The sequence below is a fragment of the Agelaius phoeniceus genome, chromosome Z (assembly GCF_051311805.1).
Source record: "Agelaius phoeniceus isolate bAgePho1 chromosome Z, bAgePho1.hap1, whole genome shotgun sequence".
NCBI classification, from domain to species: Eukaryota; Metazoa; Chordata; class Aves; order Passeriformes; family Icteridae; genus Agelaius; species Agelaius phoeniceus.
Window position 1 is genome coordinate 14,147,688 of NC_135303.1, and position 8,345 is coordinate 14,156,032.

The window sequence follows — 8,345 nt, forward strand, 5'->3', positions numbered from 1 at the left end:
GTGCTCAGCACAAGGGCTGTTTCTCCACCAAACATCCCCTCACTGCATGCAAGGGCTTTAGGCACTGCAGTGGGTGACCCTTGCATCTTGTGCTTTGTTGGCTCCTTGATTTGCTAGCACGAGAAGGCCTGTTCATTCTCCTGTTTTTCCAGCAAGCAAAGATGCTTCTGCACAATGTTTCCTGCCCTTCTCCTGCCCTGGATGGGATTGTGATCCAGTTTGAGTTTTCCGCGTCTGCAGCAGCAGTAGCAAAGGCCTTGCTGTCGCTTTCCACGTTTTCCATTTCAGTGCTTTCAAGCTCTAAAAGCTCCGTTTTCCGAGACAACCTTGCTTGCTGATAGCAGCCAGGGAGGAAAATCAACTTCATATCCATCTAGAGTTCTCTTGAGATGGCCCATTTTAATTTGGTGGCTGTGATTTAGAACGCCTAGGTCGCTATCAAATATTATGATTTGTCCTTAGAAAATGTGGTGGGTAGATCTGCAAAGAAATGAGGTTCTGCATCATAGGTACCGGCCTGTCCCTCATGCTCCTCTCTTGCCACAGATGACAGAAGCAAGAGCTGTCTCTCCCCTGGCTCCCACTGCTCCTGGAGAAGAAGCCAAAGAGGAGCAAACTGAGGGTCATGAGCGCCAGCCTCCATCAGTGGTGACACCGGAAAACTCAGATCTTGTAAGTGCCAGTTGTGTGCAGTGCTGTCTTTAGTGCACGGCAGAGCTGCCAGGTTTGGAGCAGCCAGCACTTTGCTGTTGCAGGCTGAGGATGCGGGGGGCTGGAGTCCTGCCAGGAGCTGGGGATTTCCTGCAGGCAGCAAGCACAGAACTTGGCCTTTGAGCCGTCACGTTGAGGCAGCAAAGGGCTGGTGCCTCTGGGAGAGTATCTGGCCGCTTGGCTCAGGGAAGCTCTATCTCTTGGCTTCTGCAGTGCTATGTGTTTCTTTTCCCTTTTTGGAAAGGTGTGTTTGGCTTGTGAAAGCAGTCTGCACTTTCCTTGCGTAGTTCTTCACTTGTACAGTGTCTTTTGGGCCAGCTGTCTTTTGGCTCTTGATAAGCTACAAGGGGAGGATTGTGTGGTCCATGCAGCTGTGGGGGGCCATTCTTGTCCCGCGTGGCCAAAGAAACAAAGTGCGGAGTTGCAAAGCCTTCTTGTGAGGCCAAAAGCAGAAGCGGCCAGTTTCTGTTGGTGCATATTTTGGTGTAGTCTGCAGCTTTGGCAAGTGCCTTGGAGCCTGGAGTGGGAGGGAAGCTGCAAGTCCTTGACCGCTGTCTTGTGTTGCTCAGAACAGGAAAGCCACCTTGCAATGGTGCCTGCTGTATCTGAAGTGAAATGGGCGCCATAGGGGCGGGGGAGCTGCGTGGGCCAAAAGGAGCCAGAGGTGCTGGCGGCCTTGAGCCACTGAAGATGAGGCAGCGCGTGGCCAGGTGGCCAAGAAGGCCCAGGGCATGGTGGCCTGTGTCAGCAGCAGTGGGGCAGCAGGAGCAGGGCAGTGAGCGTGGCCCTGTGCTGGGCAGCGCTGGGGCCACAGCTGCAGTGCTGGGTGCACTTGTGGGCCCCTGGGCAGCAGAAAGTCCTTGAGGGGCTGCAGCGCGTGCACAGAAGGACTGGGGAGCTGGGCAAGGGGGTGCAGCACAAGGCCAGTGAGGAGGTGCTGAAGGAGCTTTAGCCTGGACAATGGGAGGCTCTTGAGGGACCTTCAGGCAGACTTCCATCAATCCCTGCATGACAGTGCTCAGCACAAGGGCTGTTTCACCGCCAAACATCCCCTCACTGCATGCAAGAGCTTTAGGCACTGCAGTGGGTGACACTTGCATCTTGTGCTTTGTTGGCTCCTTGATTTGCTAGCACGAGAAGGCCTGTTCATTCTCCTGTTTTTCCAGCAAGCAAAGATGCTTCTGCACAATGTTTCCTGCCCTTCTCCTGCCCTGGATGGGATTGTGATCCAGTTTGAGTTTTCCGCGTCTGCAGCAGCAGTAGCAAAGGCCTTGCTGTCGCTTTCCACGTTTTCCATTTCAGTGCTTTCAAGCTCTAAAAGCTCCGTTTTCCGAGACAACCTTGCTTGCTGATAGCAGCCAGGGAGGAAAATCAACTTCATATCCATCTAGAGTTCTCTTGAGATGGCCCATTTTAATTTGGTGGCTGTGATTTAGAACGCCTAGGTCGCTATCAAATATTATGATTTGTCCTTAGAAAATGTGGTGGGTAGATCTGCAAAGAAATGAGGTTCTGCATCATAGGTACCGGCCTGTCCCTCATGCTCCTCTCTTGCCACAGATGACAGAAGCAAGAGCTGTCTCTCCCCTGGCTCCCACTGCTCCTGGAGAAGAAGCCAAAGAGGAGCAAACTGAGGGTCATGAGCGCCAGCCTCCATCAGTGGTGACACCGGAAAACTCAGATCTTGTAAGTGCCAGTTGTGTGCAGTGCTGTCTTTAGTGCAAGGCAGAGCTGCCAGGTTTGGAGCAGCCAGCACTTTGCTGTTGCAGGCTGAGGATGCGGGGGGCTGGAGTCCTGCCAGGAGCTGGGGATTTCCTGCAGGCAGCAAGCACAGAACTTGGCCTTTGAGCCGTCACGTTGAGGCAGCAAAGGGCTGGTGCCTGTGGGAGAGTATCTGGCCGCTTGGCTCAGGGAAGCTCTATCTCTTGGCTTCTGCAGTGCTATGTGTTTCTTTTCCCTTTTTGGAAAGGTGTGTTTGGCTTGTGAAAGCAGTCTGCACTTTCCTTGCGTAGTTCTTCACTTGTACAGTGTCTTTTGGGCCAGCTGTCTTTTGGCTCTTGATAAGCTACAAGGGGAGGATTGTGTGGTCCATGCAGCTGTGGGGGGCCATTCTTGTCCCGCGTGGCCAAAGAAACAAAGTGCGGAGTTGCAAAGCCTTCTTGTGAGGCCAAAAGCAGAAGCGGCCAGTTTCTGTTGGTGCATATTTTGGTGTAGTCTGCAGCTTTGGCAAGTGCCTTGGAGCCTGGAGTGGGAGGGAAGCTGCAAGTCCTTGACCGCTGTCTTGTGTTGCTCAGAACAGGAAAGCCACCTTGCAATGGTGCCTGCTGTATCTGAAGTGAAATGGGCGCCATAGGGGCGGGGGAGCTGCGTGGGCCAAAAGGAGCCAGAGGTGCTGGCGGCCTTGAGCCACTGAAGATGAGGCGGCGTGTGGCCAGGTGGCCAAGAAGGCCCAGGGCATGGTGGCCTGTGTCAGCAGCAGTGGGGCAGCAGGAGCAGGGCAGTGAGCGTGGCCCTGTGCTGGGCAGCGCTGGGGCCACAGCTGCAGTGCTGGGTGCACTTGTGGGCCCCTGGGCAGCAGAAAGTCCTTGAGGGGCTGCAGCGCGTGCACAGAAGGACTGGGGAGCTGGGCAAGGGGGTGCAGCACAAGGCCAGTGAAGAGGTGCTGAAGGAGCTTTAGCCTGGACAATGGGAAGCTCTTGAGGGACCTTCAGGCAGACTTCCATCAATCCCTGCATGACAGTGCTCAGCACAAGGGCTGTTTCACCGCCAAACATCCCCTCACTGCATGCAAGAGCTTTAGGCACTGCAGTGGGTGACACTTGCATCTTGTGCTTTGTTGGCTCCTTGATTTGCTAGCACGAGAAGGCCTGTTCATTCTCCTGTTTTTCCAGCAAGCAAAGATGCTTCTGCACAATGTTTCCTGCCCTTCTCCTGCCCTGGATGGGATTGTGATCCAGTTTGAGTTTTCCGCGTCTGCAGCAGCAGTAGCAAAGGCCTTGCTGTCGCTTTCCACGTTTTCCATTTCAGTGCTTTCAAGCTCTAAAAGCTCCGTTTTCCGAGACAACCTTGCTTGCTGATAGCAGCCAGGGAGGAAAATCAACTTCATATCCATCTAGAGTTCTCTTGAGATGGCCCATTTTAATTTGGTGGCTGTGATTTAGAACGCCTAGGTCGCTATCAAATATTATGATTTGTCCTTAGAAAATGTGGTGGGTAGATCTGCAAAGAAATGAGGTTCTGCATCATAGGTACCGGCCTGTCCCTCATGCTCCTCTCTTGCCACAGATGACAGAAGCAAGAGCTGTCTCTCCCCTGGCTCCCACTGCTCCTGGAGAAGAAGCCAAAGAGGAGCAAACTGAGGGTCATGAGCGCCAGCCTCCATCAGTGGTGACACCGGAAAACTCAGATCTTGTAAGTGCCAGTTGTGTGCAGTGCTGTCTTTAGTGCAAGGCAGAGCTGCCAGGTTTGGAGCAGCCAGCACTTTGCTGTTGCAGGCTGAGGATGCGGGGGGCTGGAGTCCTGCCAGGAGCTGGGGATTTCCTGCAGGCAGCAAGTACAGAACTTGGCCTTTGAGCCATCAAGTTGAGGCAGCAAAGGGCTGGTGCCTGTGGGAGAGTATCTGGCCGCTTGGCTCAGGGAAGCTCTATCTCTTGGCTTCTGCAGTGCTATGTGTTTCTTTTCCCTTTTTGGAAAGGTGTGTTTGGCTTGTGAAAGCAGTCTGCACTTTCCTTGCGTAGTTCTTCACTTGTACAGTGTCTTTTGGGCCAGCTGTCTTTTGGCTCTTGATAAGCTACAAGGGGAGGATTGTGTGGTCCATGCAGCTGTGGGGGGCCATTCTTGTCCCGCGTGGCCAAAGAAACAAAGTGCGGAGTTGCAAAGCCTTCTTGTGAGGCCAAAAGCAGAAGCGGCCAGTTTCTGTTGGTGCATATTTTGGTGTAGTCTGCAGCTTTGGCAAGTGCCTTGGAGCCTGGAGTGGGAGGGAAGCTGCAAGTCCTTGACCGCTGTCTTGTGTTGCTCAGAACAGGAAAGCCACCTTGCAATGGTGCCTGCTGTATCTGAAGTGAAATGGGCGCCATAGGGGCGGGGGAGCTGCGTGGGCCAAAAGGAGCCAGAGGTGCTGGCGGCCTTGAGCCACTGAAGATGAGGCAGCGCGTGGCCAGGTGGCCAAGAAGGCCCAGGGCATGGTGGCCTGTGTCAGCAGCAGTGGGGCAGCAGGAGCAGGGCAGTGAGCGTGGCCCTGTGCTGGGCAGCGCTGGGGCCACAGCTGCAGTGCTGGGTGCACTTGTGGGCCCCTGGGCAGCAGAAAGTCCTTGAGGGGCTGCAGCGCGTGCACAGAAGGACTGGGGAGCTGGGCAAGGGGGTGCAGCACAAGGCCAGTGAGGAGGTGCTGAAGGAGCTTTAGCCTGGACAATGGGAGGCTCTTGAGGGACCTTCAGGCAGACTTCCATCAATCCCTGCATGACAGTGCTCAGCACAAGGGCTGTTTCACCGCCAAACATCCCCTCACTGCATGCAAGAGCTTTAGGCACTGCAGTGGGTGACACTTGCATCTTGTGCTTTGTTGGCTCCTTGATTTGCTAGCACGAGAAGGCCTGTTCATTCTCCTGTTTTTCCAGCAAGCAAAGATGCTTCTGCACAATGTTTCCTGCCCTTCTCCTGCCCTGGATGGGATTGTGATCCAGTTTGAGTTTTCCGCGTCTGCAGCAGCAGTAGCAAAGGCCTTGCTGTCGCTTTCCACGTTTTCCATTTCAGTGCTTTCAAGCTCTAAAAGCTCCGTTTTCCGAGACAACCTTGCTTGCTGATAGCAGCCAGGGAGGAAAATCAACTTCATATCCATCTAGAGTTCTCTTGAGATGGCCCATTTTAATTTGGTGGCTGTGATTTAGAACGCCTAGGTCGCTATCAAATATTATGATTTGTCCTTAGAAAATGTGGTGGGTAGATCTGCAAAGAAATGAGGTTCTGCATCATAGGTACCGGCCTGTCCCTCATGCTCCTCTCTTGCCACAGATGACAGAAGCAAGAGCTGTCTCTCCCCTGGCTCCCACTGCTCCTGGAGAAGAAGCCAAAGAGGAGCAAACTGAGGGTCATGAGCGCCAGCCTCCATCAGTGGTGACACCGGAAAACTCAGATCTTGTAAGTGCCAGTTGTGTGCAGTGCTGTCTTTAGTGCAAGGCAGAGCTGCCAGGTTTGGAGCAGCCAGCACTTTGCTGTTGCAGGCTGAGGATGCTGGGGGCTGGAGTCCTGCCAGGAGCTGGGGATTTCCTGCAGGCAGCAAGCACAGAACTTGGCCTTTGAGCCGTCACGTTGAGGCAGCAAAGGGCTGGTGCCTGTGGGAGAGTATCTGGCCGCTTGGCTCAGGGAAGCTCTATCTCTTGGCTTCTGCAGCGCTATGTGTTTCTTTTCCCTTTTTGGAAAGGTGTGTTTGGCTTGTGAAAGCAGTCTGCACTTTCCTTGCGTAGTTCTTCACTTGTACAGTATCTTTTGGGCCAGCTGTCTTTTGGCTCTTGATAAGCTACAAGGGGAGGATTGTGTGGTCCATGCAGCTGTGGGGGGCCATTCTTGTCCCGCGTGGCCAAAGAAACAAAGTGCGGAGTTGCAAAGCCTTCTTGTGAGGCCAAAAGCAGAAGCGGCCAGTTTCTGTTGGTGCATATTTTGGTGTAGTCTGCAGCTTTGGCAAGTGCCTTGGAGCCTGGAGTGGGAGGGAAGCTGCAAGTCCTTGACCGCTGTCTTGTGTTGCTCAGAACAGGAAGGCCATCTTGCAATGGTGCCTGCTGTATCTGAAGTGAAATGGGCGCCATAGGGGCGGGGGAGCTGCGTGGGCCAAAAGGAGCCAGAGGTGCTGGCGGCCTTGAGCCACTGAAGATGAGGCAGCGCATGGCCAGGTGGCCAAGAAGGCCCAGGGCATGGTGGCCTGTGTCAGCAGCAGTGGGGCAGCAGGAGCAGGGCAGTGAGCGTGGCCCTGTGCTGGGCAGCGCTGGGGCCACAGCTGCAGTGCTGGGTGCACTTGTGGGCCCCTGGGCAGCAGAAAGTCCTTGAGGGGCTGCAACGCGTGCACAGAAGGACTGGGGAGCTGGGCAAGGGGGTGCAGCACAAGGCCAGTGAGGAGGTGCTGAAGGAGCTTTAGCCTGGACAATGGGAGGCTCTTGAGGGACCTTCAGGCAGACTTCCATCAATCCCTGCATGACAGTGCTCAGCACAAGGGCTGTTTCTCCACCAAACATCCCCTCACTGCATGCAAGAGCTTTAGGCACTGCAGTGGGTGACCCTTGCATCTTGTGCTTTGTTGGCTCCTTGATTTGCTAGCACGAGAAGGCCTGTTCATTCTCCTGTTTTTCCAGCAAGCAAAGATGCTTCTGCACAATGTTTCCTGCCCTTCTCCTGCCCTGGATGGGATTGTGATCCAGTTTGAGTTTTCCACATCTGCAGCAGCAGTAGCAAAGGCCTTGCTGTCGCTTTCCACGTTTTCCATTTCAGTGCTTTCAAGCTCTAAAAGCTCCGTTTTCCGAGACAACCTTGCTTGCTGATAGCAGCCAGGGAGGAAAATCAACTTCATATCCATCTAGAGTTCTCTTGAGATGGCCCATTTTAATTTGGTGGCTGTGATTTAGAACGCCTAGGTCGCTATCAAATATTATGATTTGTCCTTAGAAAATGTGGTGGGTAGATCTGCAAAGAAATGAGGTTCTGCATCATAGGTACCGGCCTGTCCCTCATGCTCCTCTCTTGCCACAGATGACAGAAGCAAGAGCTGTCTCTCCCCTGGCTCCCACTGCTCCTGGAGAAGAAGCCAAAGAGGAGCAAACTGAGGGTCATGAGCGCCAGCCTCCATCAGTGGTGACACCGGAAAACTCAGATCTTGTAAGTGCCAGTTGTGTGCAGTGCTGTCTTTAGTGCAAGGCAGAGCTGCCAGGTTTGGAGCAGCCAGCACTTTGCTGTTGCAGGCTGAGGATGCTGGGGGCTGGAGTCCTGCCAGGAGCTGGGGATTTCCTGCAGGCAGCAAGCACAGAACTTGGCCTTTGAGCCGTCACGTTGAGGCAGCAAAGGGCTGGTGCCTGTGGGAGAGTATCTGGCCGCTTGGCTCAGGGAAGCTCTATCTCTTGGCTTCTGCAGCGCTATGTGTTTCTTTTCCCTTTTTGGAAAGGTGTGTTTGGCTTGTGAAAGCAGTCTGCACTTTCCTTGCGTAGTTCTTCACTTGTACAGTATCTTTTGGGCCAGCTGTCTTTTGGCTCTTGATAAGCTACAAGGGGAGGATTGTGTGGTCCATGCAGCTGTGGGGGGCCATTCTTGTCCCGCGTGGCCAAAGAAACAAAGTGCGGAGTTGCAAAGCCTTCTTGTGAGGCCAAAAGCAGAAGCGGCCAGTTTCTGTTGGTGCATATTTTGGTGTAGTCTGCAGCTTTGGCAAGTGCCTTGGAGCCTGGAGTGGGAGGGAAGCTGCAAGTCCTTGACCGCTGTCTTGTGTTGCTCAGAACAGGAAGGCCATCTTGCAATGGTGCCTGCTGTATCTGAAGTGAAATGGGCGCCATAGGGGCGGGGGAGCTGCGTGGGCCAAAAGGAGCCAGAGGTGCTGGCGGCCTTGAGCCACTGAAGATGAGGCAGCGCATGGCCAGGTGGCCAAGAAGGCCCAGGGCATG